Source organism: Xenopus laevis, chromosome 1S (genome assembly GCF_017654675.1).
Source record: "Xenopus laevis strain J_2021 chromosome 1S, Xenopus_laevis_v10.1, whole genome shotgun sequence".
NCBI lineage: Eukaryota > Metazoa > Chordata > Amphibia > Anura > Pipidae > Xenopus > Xenopus laevis.
The window spans coordinates 154,195,235-154,219,736 of NC_054372.1; the positions used below are offsets into that span (position 1 = coordinate 154,195,235).

General features: G+C 37.4%; 1 long non-coding RNA gene across 1 annotated transcript in view; it reads right to left on the reverse strand.

Moving 5' to 3' along the window:
• The window catches only part of LOC121399500, a 75,330-nt gene extending 51,216 nt beyond the window's left edge, over positions 1-24,114 (reverse strand). The window contains exons 1-2 of the long non-coding RNA XR_005965085.1: positions 23,947-24,114; positions 4,856-4,902 (exon numbers count right to left, since the gene is read on the reverse strand). This is a non-coding gene — a long non-coding RNA (uncharacterized LOC121399500). The remainder of the gene's footprint in view (positions 1-4,855; positions 4,903-23,946) is intronic.
• Positions 24,115-24,502: the final 388 nt, after the last annotated feature.

Here is a 24,502-nt window from a genome sequence, read left to right on the forward strand (position 1 = left end):
AATTTAGTCAACAAACATTAAATATATATCAGAGATCCGTTTCAAGCAAAATACTGGATCTATATTTAGCTCACGTTCTTATTTTTTGTTTTAAATAAATGAACTATAATAAGACTTGAAGAGGGTCTCCGCCCTGAACCCTCAGCATGGGGAGCGGACAACCAAAAATAAATGTGGAGCAGGCACTCAAATGAAGGCAATCTTCCACCAGGTAGTTGAAACAAGGTAAAAAGATTTATTGTGTCCTCAACCTTACGTGTTTTGTGTTACAAACACCAAGTCATAGGCTCAATGAACTAGAACCAACTTGAAATAAAATAAACTCAGAAGGATGCTGAGAATGAATGGCAAGTTTATTCAACCTGGGTCTTGACTTATTTTATATGATATTTTTGGGCTCATTGTTGGATATTTGACTTCTTTGCTATTTGAAACCATAATACCATGCACTGATTAAAAATGAGCCAGCTTTTGGATGGAAGAAATTTCAAGTGCTGCACTCCCTGTTCCTCTTAGGAGCAGCCATTCAAATTTTCCTTTCCAAATTCTTGTCATGCCTTACAGTTAATGATCTTTGATACAATAAACATATGAAGACAAAAAACACCAGGCTATTCAGGAATGTTGTTTCAAAAATTATATTTTACCACATAGAATTTTGATCTTCTTTTTTTAAGACCACTTTATTTGTTGAATGTGAAATCTCAGTCCATAATGAGGGTGGAACAATTACACATACTGATCATTCATTATCCTGCCAGGAGAAGAGGTTTTAGTATCTACTGGATACTATAGTATTTTAAATTAGGGGATGCATGTGTTTTGTTCAACTCTGCAACTGGGGGCCAGGGTGTGGTCAGTCACATGAGTTTTGTGGTTCCAGTCCGGCTCAAGAGTTCTTAGACTTCCTCATTCTTCATTTGATAATCTAGCTGGCTACTAAACACATTTATTTTTTTTTTATTAATGGACAGGTTCTTCTGCAGAAATAACTCCATCTCCTGGCTTTGAGTCATCAAACGTCAAGGGCACATTTATTAAAGGTCACATTTTTCTGGTAGGGCTTTTTGTCTCAACAAAAAGCTAAATTGTTTCGGGATTTATTATGCAACAAAACTGCAACAAATCCAAAAATACTCCAGCCAAAATCTGTTCAAGTCATTGGCTGATCTCCCTTTTACAACTGCAAGATGTTTCTTGCCTTCATGATCTTCGAGGGTTTCAGGCATTTTGACTCTGGTTTTTGTGCGACAAATTAGAAAAAGTTGCATGATTCGAATTGTCGCACTTTTTCTTTTATCGATTTTTTTAGTAAATTAAGGGTATTCGTTGTTGGGCGTTTGGTCAAATTTGTTTTTTTTAATAAAAATTAGTAAAAAAATCATTTTGATAAATACCCCCAAGTGTGTGCTTACTAAATAGAGTAAGGGCACTGCCCCAAAACATGAAAACCTACCTTATTCACAAAGGCACCAAACCTTTTCTAATTATTGAACTCCCCAAGTTGCAACACAGGGCAATATTGTTATGCTGTAAAAAACAGCATCAACAGAACTTTATATGCCCATCAACGATTTTGCACTTAACAGAAATATCGTAATTACTATCCCGCATGTGGAAAACAAGGGTGTAGAGAAAGAGAATTTTAACAGGGAACATTGTATACTTATTTTAGCTGCAAGACATGTTGGTTAGAGGATTTCATTGCAGTGGTCACTGAAGGCGGCACAATGTTTATTATATTTGCTGCAGTTAAGTGGTCAGTTTATTGATAGAACAAAACATTTTATTCTAATATCCCCTGAAACTAGAACAAAATGAAATTCCAGCTGCTATTTTTAAATGAAACTTATCAGGTACATGTGTGAATATTTCAGCATGTGTGTATTTTGGCCATCACAATAAATAGATAGATATTAATTTCAAAATAATATCAAAATTTTTAAATTTAAAGGGGCCCCTGTCAATTGTTCCTTGCCTAACATAGGTCTGTTTTCAATAGTTCCTGGGTGTGATTTATAGTCTTTCTTCTCTGTTTTTGACCTAGCCTGTTCCTAACCAATCCTAGTTTGCTGCTTGTCCTGACCTTTGCCCATTTATTGACCATTCTCTCAAATCCTGTTTCTGTACTGTGATTCTGTTGGTTTTGCCCCAGCCTTTTGCCTCGACTATATTCTAGACTCCTGATTTGTATTGCTCTGCCTGTCCCTCGACCACACTTCTTATTTCCGGTTCCTCTGGTTCATGTTTGGTTCCCTTGCCTGCCCAGAAACCTCTCCTTGGTCCTCTCACTATAAGACCTGGCGGCATCCAAGTAGAGGAGTGCTCTTCCTGAAGCAAAAGGTGGTTGTTATAGACATAACTGAGTCTGGAACCTTGGGGTTTGTTCTGTTTTTGGGAAACCTAACGTAATACCTGTCATGTTCCAATACTCCTGTGTCCCTCCTCACCCTGCTCTTGGATTCCCCAGTTCTGATGCCTGACCTGTCCCTTGACTTTGTTTGTCTGCCCTCAGCCTTGACTTTTTGGCCAGATTCTAGGATTGTGTCTCTGCCTGTCGATTTCTACTATTCAAGTCTGTATATCAATTGAGAGCACGGTTATTTGTGTAATCACTTCTCTGAGTTTAATAAAGTTTACTTTAATGGTTTATCATGGCTTCTGACCTCAGTACTGCTGTATATGGTTATACTCGGGGTTACCCAGTCTTAGGCTACCAACTTCCTGGTACTCCACAGCATCTGCCCAGGGAAGACATGTGACAGATTCTCTTGCCAATTCTGGACTGTGCTATCCCTTTTGGAACATTACACTGTGACATTCTTCAGCCTCTACCTTTCATACAGTAACACCATTGCTTCCAAACTTAAAACATAAAACTTTTCCTGCATGTCATAATAATCAGAGCTAGGGTTGCCACCTGGCTTGTATTTTACTGGCCTGGCCGGTAAAAATGATGGCTGATCCCAATTGTATTAATAGGGAAAAAAGTTAAATATATAGGAAGGCCAATATTTCTTTCCAGAAAAGGTGGCAACCCCAATCAGAGCAGTCTGTTTGCAGGACCTGAGCTGGCTTTCTCCTTTTAACCTTATTTTTCTGCATTTGCAGAGGATCTAGCTTAACTGTTTGCAATTATTTTTGCCACATCTGTAAGCTGTACCAGACAACTGAAGTGTTGAGCACGCAATTTGGTATTATGCCTTTAAAATATGTGTGAAGCCAATTTTTCTTCCTACAGAATCCTCGTGGTGGTTGTTTCTCAGTTCAGAAGTCATTTCTTAAACAGGGGTTGATGCCCAAACTCCATTTTCTGTAACATGACTACATTGATTGGAAAATGTGTAAGTAATTTTCTTTATCCACCCACAGCCTGCTCCCAGTTCTGCAGAAAAGGTGGGTTTGGCTATCTGTCAAGGAGAGCATTGTAATTCCATGCAGTGTGTGTCAATCATCATGTTGGAGTCAAGTCATTGCAATACAGCCACATCAAGCCTGACAAACAACCACAAATCCAAAATTAAACACATCTTGCTTGCACAGATCAACAGGCTAAAGCAGCTGGATGTGCGGCCAATGATACTATTAAAACATAAAAGGAGATGTCAGAATCAGTATTTTACAGTACAGTGAGTTGGTGATGGATTGCACACGCTTAATTGCCATGTAGGATTTTTTTTTAACCTTTTAAGAGATTTTCATTTTCTGAACCTCGTGAAGGACAAAGTATTAGAGTATTTCCGCTTCAAGCGCAAGAATATCACATCATTGCTGCAAAACTAGTTGCATGCCCTTACCTGCAACTAGTTTGCCATAACTAATCATTTGACCAGATCTCGAGTTCTCAGTAACTTTCTTCTGCATTTTTCTAACTGTAAAAAAAAATTCAAATAATTGTAATCCCTTTGGGGAGTGAGAATAGCATGGAACAAGGAAAAATTGTTTTGGTTAGCATATTTTGCAGGCTTTACATAGCTATTTGCAGTTTGTTATTGATTAAAAATAGCTGCTGCATAGTACAGCAATTGTTAGCTTTATGTTCTGTGCTAGTCATTATTTCTTGTAAAAATAAATACAGATAAGATCCCAAGTCATGTTAAAGGGGTACTGTGATTCCAGAATCTACCCTTCCGAATTTTTTCTGTTTCAATACTTGGCTACTAAGCAGAAGACTCACAATCCCGCACAATGTAAACAATGATAGGGTCTCTGACCACTGCAGTCTCTTTGAGAGAATGTCTTAATAATTTTATGATAGGCAAGCACTATATTCAGCTTAAAAATCTGCTCTTTCAAAATACAATGATATCAATCACATATACTGTACTGTTCTACCTTTATTTTCCCATTGATTGTGTCTCCTTATAGAGTACAAACAACCAGTTCAATGGGAAAATGTATTATGTGTGAGTAAATTTCTCTTGCCATAGCCATCAAAGCAAAGAAATAGAGATACCACAAAAAAACCACCACACCCACAAATTTGCACAAATTTATTTGATTTATACACTGTCATGGTTTGCATGGAGGCACCACTACAGCTTTTAGCAATGCCTTGGAATTGGAGAAGATACCCCAAATCTGCAAAAGTCATAAACCCCCTAATCATACTGTAGGAAGGATACAAACAAAGGAACACATAAGAATTGCTTTAATGCCCCAGGGTTGGAGAACACCTGAGTTTGCATAAGAGAAGCAACTGATAAACATGTGTTATTGTTACTGGTCATGTCCCGCCAATAAACATAGGAAAATAATAAACAATAATAAACAACAAATAAAAGAAAATTTTAAGGGTCAGGATTAAAAGTAGGCATCGTGTGTAACTAAGTACTGATTACAGTAAGGTACTTACTTCTATTTCTGCCTCTCGGCTGCAGAACACATTTCCCAAGGGTGGTGCTGTAATAAAATAATACAGTTTATATGCCAACATTAGTTGTGAAAATGCTCTTAGCCATGTTTCAGTCACCATTAATCTGAAAGTTTGGAATGTAAGAAAATTTAATTTAATTCTGATAAAACACAAATCAATATACATGACGACATCCCTTCTGATGAATATGGTATTGGTGTATATTAGAATTAAACACATAAATAAAATTGTCACACGTCAAATGCAATTTAAAATAACCTGTGTGACACTTTGACACAAAAGACCCTGGAGGGAAGTTATATACTGTACAGTATCTCCCAGAATGTTTTATGAGAGAAGGCAAAAAAAGAGGAGTGACCGTGAAAGAGTAAATTGCCCTGTAAGTGGGTGAAGCCTTATGAGCAGGTCCTATATAGGCAGACTGATAGTGATCCAGTCTGTGCTGGTTAAAGAGGAATAAACCTGTTTGTTGTACATGTTATATACTGTTAGAACGTACTTCATGAAAAGATATGCCATTTGAGTGTATTCACTTACCTGCTGGGAAGTTTACCAGAACTAACCCCATATAGATTTCTATTGGCAGGTATGAACTAACTGGGACATTGGGGACCCTCCTGACATTGGGGACCCACCTAGCAGTCGCCGGGGCCTCCCTACTGACTTCCAGAATCTGGCCTCACAGTGAGCATGCGCACACATCGTCTTTTATTTAGGGGAGCTTGTCTGGGCTGGCAGGGGTGCCACTCAGTCTGACCCTGTCTATAGGGCTCATTAATCAATTGCCAATGTTCACTCTAAGCTGTGTGCTTTTGTCACCCACAGAAACGTTAACACCAGCGCACGCAGAATTTGGCATTTCGTCTGACCTGAGCACACAGTTTTTAAAATGTACACACAAGTTTAAAATGTGTGCACAAAATCTTTTTTTTTTTTTTTAACAATCCGTTTTTATTAAATGTAAATGTGTACATATTATTACATTGCATAATAAATGTGCAATTGCCTGTTGTACAACATATTGATTGTAATTAACATTTCAACCCCAGTCAAAATAATAATAATACAAATAATAAAAGAAAGAAAGACAAACAATAACTTTGCAGTGTATCCGGTCACATTTTCCATAATGAGTAGTTTTTTTCCTACCGTTAATAAAACAACAGATTTCTATGAACTGTCTATGTCATTCTACGTGAGATGAGAATCAGAGAAATGTTGGCAAATAAGTCTTAAGAGGGTTCAAAATCCACCCAGGATGCCCATATTCTATCAATTTCTTGCGGGCAGCCTCGTCTCATATACGTAAGCCTATAAAGAGGGATAGCTTTGTCAATCAGTGCTTCCCAAGTCGCCAGCTTTGGGCCAATAGAAGATTTCCAATGGATTGCTATAGTTTTTTTTTGAATGCATACACAGTAATATAATCAGCATTCTTTGAGCTCTTCTAGGTGAAAGATCCTCAACCTGATTAAGCAAGATTACTAGGGGGTCCAGTGGGAGGACTAAGCCTGTCCTATCTTATATACTCATCGCCACTTTTTACCCTAGAGCAGTTCCACACCAGGTGAAAGAAATCTGCTGGAAAGTATTGACATCTTGGACATTCTTGCTTAATCTCTGGATTCATTATGTGCAGCCTATGGGGTGTAAAATATATGCGATGGAAATATTTTAACTGAGTTAATCTATCCCTGCTGCAAATAATCCCATCAAAGGTGGCTTCTAAGACATCTTCCCATTGTTTAGGGGAAAGATGTGGATGTCTCGCTGCCACTTGCTATACAGTTTGGGTAGTAGAGTGCTACCTCCTAGCAATAACCTATTGTAAAATGTTGAGAGGGGTACAATATCGTTTTTATGAGCACATAACTGAGAAGGTGTTAGAGGAAACATTGCCAACTGCCCCAGGTACAGATGAAGGGGCACTTAGGGGTACAAGGTGTAAAAAACATATTGTCAGATGCAGGTGAGCACTGTAATTTATACCTGCCATCTCTACATGGTAACCCTGTGCTACTGAATAATACTGAAATTAGGGGCTTTTCACATGCCACTTATGTGTTACCAACCCAATGTTTCTAAATGCAGCTTTGAGGTCCAACCTTGACCCAGCAAAGTAACAAAACAGAGTGCTTTCAGTCCTTTTGCCCAGTATTTATTTCTGTTTACAAGATATTTATTTCCAGCCCAGAATGTGCCTTGTGCAGCATAGGGTAAGATACTGTTTATGATTTGGGTACTGATGTTAATCTTCATTTTGTATCTATAGAATGGCTTCCTTATTTAAATCATGCTGGACAGAGCAGACACATTTGTCATGCTTCAGCATCATAGGGGTCCTCTGAAATGGAGGTAAAATGCAAAAGTACATATAATATGTAGTTAAACATATTCACATATGTTGCAAGAGTGGACTCCAATTGTAACGCTGTTGGGGATTATGTTTGCTGAAAAGGGAACAGCCAGATTTTTACTCTTCTGTAAATAGACAGTTTTCCTAGTGCTTCTATTTTGTAATTTAAAACCAGACAGACTGTGCCTCTGTACTGATTGCAAGGTAAGTAGAAAGATATGCTTTAGACTACACTGATATGTATCTGCAATCCGGCAAATGCCATGTTAGTGGAAGTACTTGGCCTTACAACAAAATCATTGTAGGCCACCCATCTTCAAAACCAAGGGGTTCAATATCTTCTCCACCCCTATTCTAAATCTGCTCAAGTACAGTTGTTCCTAATTGCAACAGTGGGTACCCTCCAGTTCTTCTGTTCACAAGGGCCCCCAGTTATTTCTGGGTATTTTCTTATAATTCCATTCCTATTACATAGCCGATGTGAGTTGTAGTTCAACTGCACCATACATTTCACATAGAGAAGGCCCTGCCTCGTGTGTTAATGTCAAGTGTAACCCTTGCTCTGTTGTTTAGCTGGAAATTAACCTTTATTGGTTAATATAGCCCAAAATAGTGTTACGTGTTTTTCAGGTTGTCACATATATGGATTATTGAGTTACAAATGGTGTATTGATCTATGCATACATTTTGCTAGCTAGGGCTTAAAGGGCATGTAAAGCCAAAAAAATAAAATCCCGTTTTTAATGAAAAAGAAACCTATCTCCAATATACTTTAATTAAAAAATGTGTACCATTTTTATAAGAAACCTGACTGTATGCAGTGAAATTCTCCCTTCATTTACTGCTGTGGATAGGAATTGTCAGACGGTCCCTAACTGCTGAGCAGGGAAACAATCATACTTATGAACAGCAGGGGGAGCCCCCGCCTTACTTACCAGCCATGCAGAACTCAAGCAGCTTTGTTTATGATGATCCCTAAGCAGCCCAGACCACACTGAGCATGTGCACTTAGTCTTAGTCTTACAAAGATGTTTAACAAAGTTATAAGATGGTGACCCCCTGTAGCCAACTTTGAAAGCATAAATTATTTGTTTGATTAGGCTTGTGGTGCAGTAAGTTCATGTTTATATTTAGTATACAAAATACAGCATTTCTAGCCTTATTCTATTTTAGACTTTACATGCCCTTTAAGTGCTCAAGATGAGGAAAAAGAAGTGAAATGTCAGAAGGAACTGCAGGAATAATGTTAACATCATATTGTAATGACTGTATGAGTATTCCCTCTGTAAGTCAATACATGGTAGCAATTACAGCTCTGTGGCTTTTTGGATTACCTTCTGCCAGCTCTGGATGAAGAAACATAGTAGTTTTGGTTCTTCTTTAAAAATCTTGCCCAAGCCTGATCAAGTTGCTTGTATGGTACATTTTTGATAGACTGTAATTTTCAACCCCTGCCACAGATTTTGTTTGGATTTAAGTCAGTAGGCCACTTGAGATCATTCCTTTTCTTCCCGTCAAGCAGTTATAGTGTGGCTTCTGATTTGTATTTGGAGGCATTTTGTCTTTTTTCACCACAAAACCCTTTACCACATGTTTGCAGTATAGCTAAATACTTTGTGGCTAGCTCCATTACGGATTTTTTTTAAGTATTGCCTACTTGCCAATCCCTCCACACAGGCCAAACTTGTACTGTATGTAGCATGTAATGGATATATATTATTATCATCATCCCAAATGCTTCATTCATTCCATTTGCCATTGTCATCAGCATTCTGGCAAGTTTCTACCTTTTGCCATTAATCAGTCTGAATGGATAGCAGGGCCTTGGCTTCTTTTCTATACCTTCATGTTAAGTATTTGTATTAAAACGCATGTCTACTCATACAAACAGATTACTGTGCACTGTTATATTTTAATAAAATAGTATATATAATAATAAAAAAATCAAAAAACCTTTTGGAGAAGGCACTCAATGAAGGCAAACTTCCACCAGGCAAATAGTTCAAAGTGAAGAAAGTTTATTGTGTCCACAAACTTACGCGTTTCGTGTCACAAACAATTAATCATAGGCTATAATTAAGTGTTTGTGACACGAAACGCGTAAGGCTGTCTCAGACAAGGCTGTAAGATCAATTATCTTATCCTGAAGGGAAAAAGGCTGCAGACTACTGATGGGCGAAAATATTCGCCTGTCACGTATTTGTGGCAAATTTCCGCATTTCGCTGCCGGCAAATAGTTTCACAAATATACTGCGAAAATTCTGCATTCGTAAAATTGGCCTGCGTCAAAAATTTTTGGACGTGTGTCCAGAAAGTCATTCGCGCCAAAATCGGCACGCGTCAACACTATTCCGATGCCCATTGATTTTAACGCCAGTGTCAAAATTTGTGTGAGCGACTTTTCGGATGCATGTCCAAAACTGGAGGTGGGCGTTAACCTTGATTTTCACCATTTTAAGGTGTTTTGCGAATTTTGCAGGAAGTTCGCAGATTTTTCGGCAAATTCGAAAATGGGAGAAATTCGCCCATCACTGCTGCAGACATACATGGCAACATATCTATTTGGGCAAAGGATTTGCTGCCAACTTTTACCTTATATATATAAAAACTGCAAATATGAAATTTTTCAGCATTTTTCTGCCAACAGGGTGCAATTCACAGCACTTCTTAAGAAATCTCAAATACACTGATTGGTATTTAAATACCCTTTTGCCTGCTTATCCTTATCCTTTTTATAAACTCTCCTGTTCTGATTTATATTGATGATAATGATGAAAAAGGAGTGCATTTTCTGCTAAGAGATGGCAGTCAACCTTCACCAAAGGGACTGTTTTTTAGAAGTTCTTTACTGAACTTTAAAGTGGTTATTCACCAAAAATCCAAATTTTTTTGCTTGGGGTTTTCAAATTGTTCATGGAAAAAAAAACGAATATTTTTGGAGATTTATTATACCCCAAGGCTGTACAAATCCGAAAAGTACAAGTCCAAAAATACAAACCTGCAAAGGTCATGTAGAGGTCAGTGGCAGATGTCCCTGTTACTGGAAGATATCATGATCCAAATATCGGCACTTACCAAAACAGTAGCCTGGTGCTAACCAAAAAATAAATACAAGCACCGTAGGAAAGCACTCACGGCAAAAATATGAAAAGATTCGCCAGTCTTTATTATACCACGCACTCATCTGTGTGATGTCTGTGTGATCTGATGTGAGCATGGTGTTGTAATAAAGATTGGGGAATCTTTTTCACTCACAGGAATAGCTTAAAAATGAAAAAAATCCTTTTTATTGTGCAAAAATCACCTTTTTGGACGTTTATCAAGATCAAGGATTTTTTAATTTATAAGCAAGTCCTGTGAGTGCTAAGTCATTGCTGTGGATGTGTTTGGTGGATTTTTTTAGTGTGTACCCTTCAGTACTATGGGGTAACATGCTTTTAAAGTTTTGATAATAAATTATCATTTTTTTTTTTTAAATGTCCATTGTGCTGTGCTTAGTACCCAAGGACAAGTGTATGTGTGTGTGTGTATATATATATATATATATAATACACAAAAGCCATGAATATCTTGTAAATTATATCCTTATAAACGGTGAGTTCTGATGTCATCAGTTATAAACGGTGAGTTCTGATGTCATTTCTGTCACATGACTCCCTAAAACTTGTGTATTATAATAAATAAAGTACCCCCAGTTGCAAAATATGAGGATATTAGAAGTTACCTGGGAGTTCCATGGCCTGTATAAAAAGACTCAGCCTTCGGCCTCGTGTTTTTATATGGTCATGAAACTCCTCGGTAACTTATAATATCCTTATATTTTACAAGAGGGGGTACTTTATTCACTATATATATATATATATATATATATATATATATATATATATATATATATATATATATATACATTCCCCACAGTCTCACAGCACTCACGTTTAGAAGTATCTTGTTGGCCTGGGTGCGTGTATCCAATGTTGTCTGTAATCCTCCAAAGTAGAGAACGCACTCACAGGACTTACGAAAATATAAAGTATTTTATTAAACTTAAAATTTAGAAGTATTTTTTTGGGTACTTCGACCATCGAATAGGCTACTATGACCTTCGACTACGACTTTGACTTCGATTCAAACTAAAAATCGTTCGACTATTTGACCATTCGATAGTCAAAGTACTGTCTCTTTAAAAAAAACTTTGACTATGTACTTCACCATTTTAAACCTACCGAGGTAAAATGTTAGTCTATGGGGACCTTCCCCATCAGTTTTCTAAGGTTTTTTTGATCGAAGAAAAATTGTTCAATCGATCGATTGAAATCCTTCGAAGCATTCGAATCGAAGGATTGCATCGTTCGATCGACCGATTCGATCAATCGTAGGATTTGCAGTAAATTCTTCGTCCTTCGAATTCGATATTCAAAGTATTCCCGTTGAGTGCGGTACTATGTCACTATATATATATATATATATATATATATATATATATATATATATATATATATATATATATATATATATATATATATATATATATAGATACATATACACACACACGTATATGTATAGATGAAATGGAGTCTATGGGAGATGGCTGACCTGTAATTCGTAGCTTTCAGGATAACATGTTTCTGAATAATGGATCTTATGCCTGGATATATCTAAAGAATATGTGTGGGTGCATATTGTATTTATATGATTTTGACAATTAAAATGCTTTCCTTTCCGTACTCCTGATATGTGTATATCAGGGAATGTTGCACAATGCTATTTTTTAAGTAGATTTTCATGCCTTCATTTGGTGTGAGTAGAGTGAGAGGAGATGAGACTGCAGCCATAAAGATGTGGTTACCCAATACTCTTTGATAACAGCCTGAGGAATTTCTAATTATAGTGTAAAAGATTCTGAACTATTCTGGCCACATAAATAGTTTGTATGCCTTTGTATCAAGACCAAATATTTTGAGGCAAAAAAAGATTACTAACCAATTTTCTCTTTGGTTTTCTTTTTCTCCTCCCTTCATTTGATGAACACAATTATATTTGTCATGTTTACAAAAATCAATATTTTAGATGAGCATATGTCTTTTTTAAATCTATGTGATATAGATGTATATATATATATATATATATATATATATATATATACTGTATATATATATATATATATATATATATATATATATATATATATATATATATATATATATATATATATATATATATATATATATACACACAAGACATGGCAATTGATTCCACACGTAGTAATTTCTGTTATGGAGAACAAGATTCTTTAAATTTTTCAAGGCACTTTCCTTTATCCTACAATTATTGACAAATACAAATATACAGTATGAGTCAAATTTGCTTTACCTATCAGTATCTAGTATCAGTATCTAGTATCAGTATCTAGTATCTATTGGATGTGCCAGAATACTGTATATAATAACGCCTATTTTTCAGATTCAGCATCCAGCCTGCTAGTTTGCAGTCTGATATTTTCCATCAAGTAAAGATGGTTGTTAAACAGTAACCTGCCCCAGAGTTCAATGGCAAAAAACTTGAGGGGTCATTTATAAACACAGCTGAAGTGCAGTAGCAGTGATATAGATTGTTGTGTGTATTTACAGTATTTTTTAAAGGTACTTGCGTTCAAATACCCTCTTGCACTTCCGTATAGCTACAAATCTGGCACGATGGCAGTGGACACAACTATTATAATTATAATTGCACTCAATTAATTATAATTGTGCAAAAGATTGTACATTGTGGGTAAAAAACATGGCAATTAGCATCTAAATTTGCTCTTTGCACACTGCATTTGCTGTTGTAAGTGGCTTCATTTACAGTAAGAGCTCATCTTCTGGATTTAAATGAAAGGTTCATCTCCAACAATTATGCTCTCAACAGGAGTAAATTCATCATTCCGGAGGGAAATGTAATTGCTGGTAACTCCTGGTGCAGGTTATAAAAAAATGTAAATACTAATTATGTATAACAATCTCTAACCCCTACGTTTATCTAAGACTGCAAAGCATATGATATATGATAAAATACAGATATTTTTCCAATACAAAATGGATACAAAACTATATGAATACAAGATGATCAATGAGGGGTGGATTTTATCAATAAAACAAATAACACATGTATTTAGTTATTCATATTCTTATATTATGGAATTTGAATGATTTTTCCAGAGGAGGGTAAATCCTATCATAGCTGTAGGATTTTTTTTTATACTTTTAATTAGTTATTTATTTAACAGCTTGTGTTTTATTTGCATGATGCATGCTTAACAAAGGGGATCACCTCGAAAACGTTGCATCATGCAAATTAAACATAGCAAGGGTCGTCCCTGTTTGCAACTAAGACCTGTGTACCGGTGGAATTTATTTACTCTAAAATCTGGAGGTTTCCCAAGCCTTCTCAGCCGGGCACCGGGCAATATACGACTTGGAGAGCCAGGGTGTGCAAGCTGGTAACTATACTTGATTCCAAATATTAAAGGTGGCCATACACGGGCAGATTAAATCAGCCGATATCGGTTCTTTAGAGCAGCTTATCTGCTCATGTGTGGGGGAGCCTGATGGGTCCATTTCCTTTGTATAATGCGATCGTTTGGCCGTTGGTGGGCATATTGGGGAAAGATCCACTCATTTGGTGACCTTACCAAACGAGTGAATCTTATCGTGTATGGCCACCCAAAGGCAAGCAGAAGATCATTTAAATTAGAGCAGTGATCCCCAACAAGTAGCTCGTGAGCAACATGTTGCTCTTCAACCCCTTGGATGTTGCTCTCAGTGGCCTCAAAGCAGGAGCTTAGTTTTGAATTCCAGGCTTGGAAGGAAGTTTTGGTTGTATAAAAACCAGGTGCAATGCCAAACTGAGCCTCAATGTAGGTTGACAAACCACATAGGGGCTACCAAATGGCCAATCACAGCCCTTATTTGGCACCCCAAGAACATTTTTCATGCTAGTGTTGCTCCCCAACTCCTTTTACTTCTGAATGTTGCTCACGGGTTAAAAAGGTTGGGGATCCCTGAATTAGAGCATACACCATGCGCAACTATAAGGGTAAGGACACACGAGGAGATTCAGGGAGATTTTGTCGCCGGGCTACTAATTGCCTTGTCTTTTGAGCAACTATCTCCCTGAACTGCCTCAGCGTTTTTCCCCATAGGCTACAATGAAAAGTTGCCTGCGTTAATGCACACACGGTGATGCGTTTTCAATAGTTGCCTGAAATTGCCTCACTGAGGCAACTTTGGGCAACTATTGAAAACGCATCGCCGTGTGTGCATTAACGCAGGCAACTTTTCATTGTAGCCTATGGGGAAAAACGCTGAGGCAGTTCAGGGAGATAGTTGCTCAAAAGACAAGGCAATTAGTAGCCAGGCGACAAAATCTCCCTGAATCTCCTCGTGTGTCCTTACTCTAAGGGGATGTGCAACACACAAGGGATTCCAAATCCCAAAAAAACTGTATAGGTAATGTATTCAGTGTGCGCTTCCTAAATGAGCAAAGATATAAGATAAGCTTCATCAAAGTTATTAGATCTAGCCTGAAATTCAGTAAAGGTGGATACAAACTTTCTAATGTTCTGAGAAAACACTGGCATGTCTTACAGATGGATAGGGATGTAGCAAACCGCCGATAATGTGTTCGCGAACGCCGTTCGCGAACACCGGCAAAAATTGCGAACAGTTCGCGAACTTCGAACATCCGAAAATCGTTCGATTCGAACGATCGAAGGATTTTAATCGTTCGATCGAACGATTTTCGTTCGAATCGAACGAAAATCGTTCGATTTTAGCGATCGAATGGTCGAACGATTTTGACGCGAACGCCTATTGGCGAACGTCGCGCGACGTTCGCGAACTTGCGGCAGACGCGAACAGCCGATGTTCGCGCGAACAAGTTCGCCGACGAACAGTCCGCGACATCCCTACAGATGGATGAAGAATTGCGAGAGGTGATAGGAGAAAAACCATCAATTATTTTTACTCGCCCAAGCATCTTGCGACAATGCTTAGCACTATGCTATTTGAAAAAAGAGATTATTGGCCCAACTTGGTAGGGAAATAGTAAAGGCTTTGCAAAATGCATGAAATGTAATCAGGTCTGGACTAGGAGTCAAAATAGGCCCTGGCATTCCAAGTATACATAGGCCCAAATAGTCCACCAGCCCACTAAATAGTGACTGTCTATGGGATCTTACAGCAGCCCCTCTGGCGTTTGCCAGAACTCACAGATTGCCAGTCCGGGCCTGGATGTAATGCATGCAAAACATTGAAGCACAAACAAAGGCAAGTAAGCCAGTTTAAATCTAATCAAACAAACGGAGAATATAAAATCAAACAATTGATCACTTGTGACACAACGAATGTAGTTTATCTGTTAGAATGCCATTGTGGCAAACAGTATGTAGGCAGGACTACAATGAAACTGTAAGTGAGTATTGGCGAACATATAAGGAATAGCAAAAAAGGTGTAAAAATCAGAAAATTTTTTGCACCACCAAATAGTGACCTGAGTAATTTAAAAGTAATAGGCATTTCCCTTAAATCAGAAGGTTGGAGGGGTGGAAACAATACACAAATAATATCCCACTGAAAACATTAGTGCTTTTTGTCTTAAAGGGCATGTAAAGTCAAAAAAATAAAATCCCATTTTTACTTTCTGTAATGAAAAAGAAACCTATATCCAATATACTTTAATAAAAAATGTGTACCGTTTTTATAAGAAACCTGATTGTATGCAGCGAAATTCTCCCTTCATTTACTGCTGTGGATAGGAATTGTCAGACAGTCAAGCTAAGGGGCACACCTGTAAAGCAGAGTCTTTTGGGCAGAGGGTCACGGTACAAGGTGTAGACAGAATCGTAATCAGATCAGGCCGGGTCGGGGCAGGCAGAGTACAAAACGGAGTCAGGCAGGCAAGGGTCAAACCAGAAGATCAATCAGCAGGGATATAGAATAAGCGAAGTCGGATATCAGGCAGGGGTCAGGATACAGAAGTCAGAATCGTCAAAAAGCCAGGCAAGGGTCACAACAGGAATCAGAATCAGAATTACAGATATCTAACAGCTCAGAAGCACCAGGAACACAATCCTATAACAGGCAATGAATAGGACGCCAAGTCCCCTTTAAATAGTTTTGAATTTGGCACCATTGCACGCTGGCGTCATTACACCAGCTCCAATGCGCCTATAAATACAGGAGATGTGCGTCGCGCATGCACTAAGGAACCGTCATAGAAGAGGAGGAGGACATGACACGCAGCGGCGTCCCTGCTGAGGGGGCGGCAGGCAAAAGAAAGCGTGTGCTTTCTTTTGATGGGATTGTGAGTATATTCCAATTAAAAAAATTCACATGAATTCGAAATTCGACCTTTGATTAAAGGGCCTCTAAGTCTAAGAAAATAAAGAAAATAACATTTCTGTGCAATTTATATCTTACTCCTCTCAAGTAACCACTCAACTCAAGTAACTGAATAAATGCAAACAACATCAAGGCTGAATATAGGAATACTAACCAATGTTTCTTGTAAAAAAACAAAACAAAAAAAAACAGCTACCTGACAACCTTTAGAGGAATTATACTTAACTTACCTAATTATATTATATTAAATCAGAAAAAAACTAAAACTCTGTTTCCAATAAGCCCACATACCTTGCTAGACAGCATAACAAATTATCAAGATTTTGTTGTTAAAGGCAGAATAAAAATCACTTATTGCTTGCAACCATCCATAGACAAAATTTTTAAACATTTAAATATCTTTTTTTTAAATAAAGAATGGCAGAACCCAGCATGCCCCAACATAGTTGTTATTGCATTTAAAGTAAATGTTAAACTTTAGTAAATTATCATTCAGGATATATAGAACATTCCAGACAGAGATGTTTGATGGAATGCCATGCTGGAGCATGTATAGCAAATGTGTGTATATCTTGCAAACATTATCACAATCAGTACTTCTATACATTGATACAATTTATTATGACATACATTATGCATAAGTCTATGTTATTATACAACAGTCTATGTTAATATGCATAAGTCAATGTTATGGGGCAAATGAAAAATTTCAGTATTGTATATAATATAACATCCCTCGTTGGCTAACTTAAGCTGCCCCTGTAATGACAATTACCTTTTGCCACTCACATGGGGGAAATTTACTTACCTCCGAAGTTAAGCTAGTGTTGGCTTTGCCGAACTTAGCCACACATTCGCCAGGGTTGCACAAATTCCCGAAGATCCGAAGTTGTGCACAAGAACTGATTGTGAAGTTGCGCTAGTGATGTTACGACACCAAGTTAAAGTACAATGGACGTATATGTAGCAGAAAATACATTACACTACACAAGCCTGGGAAACTTTCATAAAAGAAAATAGAGTTGTTATTTTGCCCTATACATGTGCCCACTGTATAGTTTAGGTGCCATATGTTAGGAAATGTAGGGGCAAAGGAGGGTATACCCAAAAAAACTTTGACTGGCGTAAGGGTAGGCAACTTCGACTGGCGTAAGGGTGCGAAGTAGCGATTGAGTAGGTCTACTTCGCTAGCAAATTTACGCCAGCACCTGTTAGTAAATCGGTGAAGTGGCAAAATGACGTCAAGCCACTTTGCCCTTTAGAAAATTTGCCCCATGGCATCAGTGGACCATCAAAATGGTCTTTGTTGCTCTGTTGAGAGAGATGAGGAGCCTCTTAACATTAAAGCATGGACACTACTGTAACTATCAATCCATGCCAACAGGGCATGGAGTAATTTCCCCCCAAATTCCTTCCATCATTCCTGCAAAACAGCTTTAAAGAGTATCTTTAAAGAAGGCCTTAATATATTTAATAACTGTGTCATAAGTGAGCCCTATCCTCATTCTGGTATACTTTGAAAATGGTGGGGGGCAAGTGGAAATAACAGGTACCTTCCTTCCAGTATTCAATGAATAAAATACAAAAAACTATTTTCCACTTTCCACTTTTTTCCACTCTAGTACATACAGTACATTAGATATGGATAGTAGGACATGGGGAAAACCCCTTACTAATGTTTGTCCCTATAAATTATTCTTCCCAAGTTTTATTTCCAGCTTAAAAAATGCTGTCTGATTGTAAGGGTCACTGACCCTAGCATCCAAAAAAATCAACTGCAGCTAATTGCTATAATTGTATCCTTAAAAGGCATGTAAAGCCAAAAAAAATAAAATCCCATTTTTACTTTCTTTAATGAAAAAGAAACCTATCTCCAATATAGTTTAATTAAAAAATGTGTACCATTTTTATAAGAACGAAGAAATACGATGTGGCTAATGGCGGAGCTCTACCCTTGCACGCCAGCTCCTGCTGAACTGCTGCTCTTGCGATAAATCGGCTCCTTCCAGCCGGCTTCTACTCGCACACTTCTGTCATCGCTGTGTAGCGCTGTTCAAAGCATTATCGGAGTCTGGCAGTTTAGTATCAAATAAATGGCTTTATTGAGCGCTTTAAAATAGCTGAGGAGGGGGATTCACATCTAACGCGTTTCGTGTCAGTAAACCTGACACTTCATCAGATGAAGTGTCAGGTTTACTGACACGAAACACGTTAGATGTGAATCCCCCTCCTCAGCTATTTTAAAGCGCTCAATAAAGCCATTTATTTGATACTAAACTGCCAGACTCCGATAATGCTTTGAACAGCGCTACACAGCGATGACAGAAGTGTGCATTTTTATAAGAAACCTGACTGTATGCAGTAAAATTCTCCCTTGATTTACTGCTGTGTATAGGAATTGTCAGACGGTCCCTAACTGCTGAGCAGGGAAACAATCATACTTATGAACAGCAGGGGGAGACCCCGCCTTACTTACCAGCCATGCAGAACTCAAGCAGCTTTGTTTATGACAATCCCTAAGCAGCCCAGACCACACTGAGCATGTGCACTTAGTCTTAGTCTTGCAAAGATGTTTAACAAAGTTATAAGATGGTGACCCCCCTGTAGCCAACTTTGAAAGCATAAATTATTTGTTTGATTAGGCTTGTGGTGCAGTAAGTTCATGTTTATATTTAGTATACAAAATACAGCATTTCTAGCCTTATTCTATTTTAGACTTTACATGCCCTTTAACAAGAATGAAGAAATTCTGAATTTGAGATTTTATTTTAATGAAGCAATTCTAAGACTTTTTGTAATTATAATCAATAAAAAAATCCTATTTCGTTCCCAAGATATTAATGCTTGCTAACACCGTGCCCAACAGAAGTGCTGAGCCATTCTGGCATGCAGCTGCTTGGAGCTGCATTGGAGACAGACAGTGCACAATGCTTTGAAAGAAATCTGTCGCAGCCAAAGCATGTAAGAGGAGCGGGGAGTAAAGCATTAATTGTTTTATTACAATAATAAAAAGTAAATTGGTTTTATGAATATCGTAAAAAACTGAACAAACATTAGTTCCTTGTTAAGTGTACTGTAACTCTTTATCTAAATGTGATGGTATTTCTATTTCCTATATAGCCCCCCTGGGTTTCATTAGTATGGCGACACCTCACTGACATGGGAAGGTCTATGACTGCAGAAGCTAATTTAAACTCTAGTGCTATGTCTATATACAGTAAATAAAGTAAAGGTTGTGTGTATGTATATAATGGGGCAGCTACAGTGAAATGAATTAGCCGGCAGATTAGCACAAATGTGTATTAGGAAACCCACAAACAACTCCCATGGTTTATTAGACATCATAATTTAGGCAGATGGGAAGTTCATCACTAAGATTACACTGCCGTGTAAATTAACACAATTCATATGATATTTACACCACCATTAAGTAATAGTTAAATTAATTCCAAACTGTGCTGCACTATTAAATCATGCCACAAATTGATACTCAAGTTCAGAAGCCGTAATTAACAGAATGCTTGTGCCTCTTCTTAATCAATCAACACAAATTATAGAGGAAAGGATCTCACACAGTTTAACTGTTTCAGTGTCTGATGCTTTGTGTTTTATTCGGTTCTAAAATGTAGTGGTTGTTGAATAGAGGCAAAAAACACAAATTCTCCAGAACTTAAGAACAAGTCTAGGAATCTGTTATGAATAAACTGATAATTACTGATCCATCCTTCCAAAACTATTTGGGCATATTGTAATGCTTCTCACATTTCTTATATATTCAGAGGGGCTTCTGGTTTCAGACATGCATGGACTAGTTTCCCAGTAACTGTTCATCGGGTGTAAAGAATAACTTAAGCATGTTTTTCTGCTCCTGTAAGCCAAGTATAACAAAACAAAGGAATAGCAGGAGAGAGTCAAGGAGCTACTGGTCGCAAACAGTGGGTGACAGTAAAGTAGGGCAGGAGGTCATGTAAATGCAATTAACAATGTAAGAAGCAGCAGGTACAACAAGTCAGAGAATACCATAGAGAGGTTCTGTTTTGAGCATGTGACCTTTGACATTGTCTTCTGACCTGTGTTTGTCTAAGAGGTGAGCAGGTTATGAGCCTAAATGAAGTGATCACTAAACTGAAGAGACTGTAAGGGTCACAAGATGAGCTGAATTTTATTAAAATAAACCTGCTTTCTGACATGTAATTGTCCTGGCAGACAGAATATAGGGTAAAAGTCAGCACAAACAAGTAGTGGGTAAGAATTTACTGAAGCAAGATAAGTATCTGATGGGGAATGTATAGAAAACCCGCAGAGGGAGAGAGAGAGAGAGGACATTTGGGAAGCATGAACAAAAGATGAAGTTAATGAAAGACTGGCTCTAGTGACAACCTTGTCTGAGAACTTCTGACATAAGTTGACCTTGAGAATCTGAAATATAAGCCATGGAATTTTAATTGTAATAGCGTTTTCTTAATTTTAGGGATACCTAGCCTATAGGTCAAAACTCATATACAGTACGTGTCCATATGTTCTTTAACACGGCTCACTACGAAAAACGCAGACAGTTGCTATAATAAAATATAGCAATTACAACGAGTCGGTATAACTTGTTTTAAAACAGTTTTAGGGTCATAAAGCTGATTTCCAGACCTCCTTGGGTACCCCGAGAAAACAGTTACTAAAATGGCTGCAGTCACTGTTATTCTCTTACTCTTATTCTGTTTTTCTTCTAGAGTCTAGTTGACCATTCATTTTACAGTTATGAATATATTGTTTTTATCATAATTAGGCTCTAGTCTATAAACATGCAACATAGTGGATTATTGCCATCAAACAAGTGATTATTTATTTAGTTGCAGTACATGTTTCGGATCTAATCCTTCCTCAGGTGCCAGTGTTCACCTGAGGAAGGATCAGTTAGATCGGAAACATGTAATGCAACTTAATAAATAATCACTTGTTTGATGGCATTGGGTGATTGATTCTGATTGTGAAGACAAGGAAGTGCAGGCGGCTCCTAAACTCTGTTTGAAGAACCCACAGTGAGAACACAGAAAAGAAAGCCTTTTACCTACGCCCTACTGATCTACTTAACATTATTGTCTCAAATGCATGGGAAAACATGGACAGAACATTAACAAACATATTGGTTAGATATTGTAAAGTTTACTTCTATGCAGCAATTAAAACACCAGGAATAAATGTGGGTCACTTTCTTTTGACAACACTGAAGCATTTTAAGTGACTAGAATGCTTCACATAGAACAAACTACAGTGCACACCACTAAAGCACAAGCAGCAATGCCCCATAGAATTCATTTCTAAGTACATGTGTTAATGCACTTCATGCAGTTTGCAATAAAGGTTTTACTCTCAGCAAACCCCTAATACTATAATACAGTTATGATTTAGATGGCTGCTACAAGTACCAGAAAGCAAAACACTGATCAAATGCATGCATTAAAAATAGAATATATTACATCAAATATCACTTCTATGATTTCCACAAAATTATTCTAGGTTGTTGGGATAATTTACAAACACAAGTGCAAAGTGCTGAACAAAATACATCAAATTATATGCACATTGACACTATTCAGAAATATACTTGCATCCATATATGATTCTTTGCAACTTAGAATTTGCTCCTTAAGCCCACTCTGATGCATAACAGGCAGGTGCATGCACTGAAGCAAGGGAACCCTATTGAGTAGCCAGCATTAAGAGGAGATTGGCAGCATCAAAAGTGAGTAGCTTCTGTGTTTGGACACTTTATGGACAGGTCTTGAGTTTGTATGCACACATTGCAAGATAAGATGAAAAATGATTTTGCAGCATCCATTGTAATGTATAGCATAGCACAATTTTGTAATCTCTTCTAAAACCTAATTACATTACAAAACACTAGATCCATCCAGTAATCATCCAGTTTCTGGTGCAACATTAAAATGGCGCTCCATTTGTAGTTTTATAAAGTCTACTTGTCAAGCTTTAAATAGAGGTAAGTTTTCATCAAGAAAAATTCTGTTTGCCTTTCCTTGAAATAAGGAAACAACTTTTTTTCCTGTTGTGAAGAAATATTTGGAAGACCGAAAAAAATTTTTTGCATGTGTTTTGACTCATCAGATGCAACTGTGCCAAGCACAACCGCCATCTTGTGCCGCAATTACTCTAAAATAATTTGGTGAAATGCTGCATTGTGGCTAAAAAAATACGGAGTTTGAATCTGAAATTGCACTTTCAATAGTGCACTTGTGCCCATAAATGAGTCAACTTGTGTTTCAAGTGTCATTGTTTACTTTTATTGTTACCTAATAGCTTTAGATTCTGGTATGGGATAGCTTCCAATAGCTCTGATTTATGGAAAGACTATCTCCCACAGAGTTAATTTTAATTCTAAATTTAAAATTATTTCCCTTTTCTCTGTAATAGCAAACCAGTACCTTGTACCTGATGGTAACTAAGCTGCATAAATCAGTGGCAAAACTATATTATTGGTTTAATGGGTAGAATTAAGGCAGAGTGATAGCATTTACAAAAATAACCAAATTTTAAGCATTATGAACAAAAGGCCATATACTGTATCTTAACTGACAAAATAACTATAGATATTAGACATGAAATATGAACACATCCAAATTATTAAAATTGATATAAGCTCATATATGGCAAAGTTCAATGAAATGCATCTTTACATTTACATTATTATGTAAAATAAGCCTTAAATATAATCATAATATATTATCCAGTATAATGAATAAGTAGCACAATATTCTCACTTAATCTTAATAATTTGCTAATGAAATTGACTAGAAATAACAGATACCCCACAAAATAATCCAAATGTTTACTCAAATTGTTTACTTAGTGTGCTAGGTAAAGCTGGGCAAAATGGGCAGATAATGAATGCCAACCTTTTGTGACCTCACTAAATGTTCCCATACACTAATCACCACTATACTCAGCTTAAAGAGATCCTTCAGCTCATCTAGTAAATAATAGCCATTTCCATATCATGTGACTTTCTAAGCTTCTTGATAGCGTTACCTTTCTTTCATCAAATATTCTATATCTCCTCTCTCTCTCTCTCTCTCTCTCTCTCTCTCTCTCTCTCTCTCTCTCTCTCTCTCTATATATATATCTATATATCATCTATCTATCTCTCATCTATCTGCCTATCTATATATCATCTCTCTCTCTCTCTCTCTCTCTCTCTCTCTCTCTCTCTCTCTCTCTCTCTCTCTCTCTCTCTCTCTCTCTCTCTCTCTCTCTCTCATAGCAGCAGGGGAAAGATGCCTATCAGCAGATACATGAACAATAAAAGATAAGGTGAGAAAAGTTACCTGAAAAGAAGGCTGATGAAAACCAAGTGAAATCAGGGAATCAGCTCTGGCACTAGCAGACCTACACAACCAAGAAAAATCCTCCATGTTTCATGTTAGTAACACAATGTCAACCTCTGAAGTCTGGCAAGACCAGACAGGAATAAAATAAACAGGGCCAGCTGTGTAATTATGCAGCTCCTTTTAGACGATGATCTGAGCTTGTGTGTCACCTCATCTGCAGTGACAACTGGGATATTTGGGGCAGTGATGGGACAACCTTTCATTTGATAGATTAAAAAGATAAATCCACTTATAGGAAAAGTAAACCTTTAATGTAAAATTTCTCAGTGTGCCATAATAATCACTTCACATTTCCTTGAACTTAGCCTTAGCCTTAGGTCAGTGATGTAAAACACCAGAAAACAGGTATGTCACACAACTTGTTTTGCAGTATTTGTGCCATCATAGTGAAGTTAATGTTAAATTTGTATTGCAAATCATATGCAACAAACAGACTGGACAGCCTAAACGAGCATGGAGACCCCAGGGCCACTCTGTGGCCATGAACACCTGC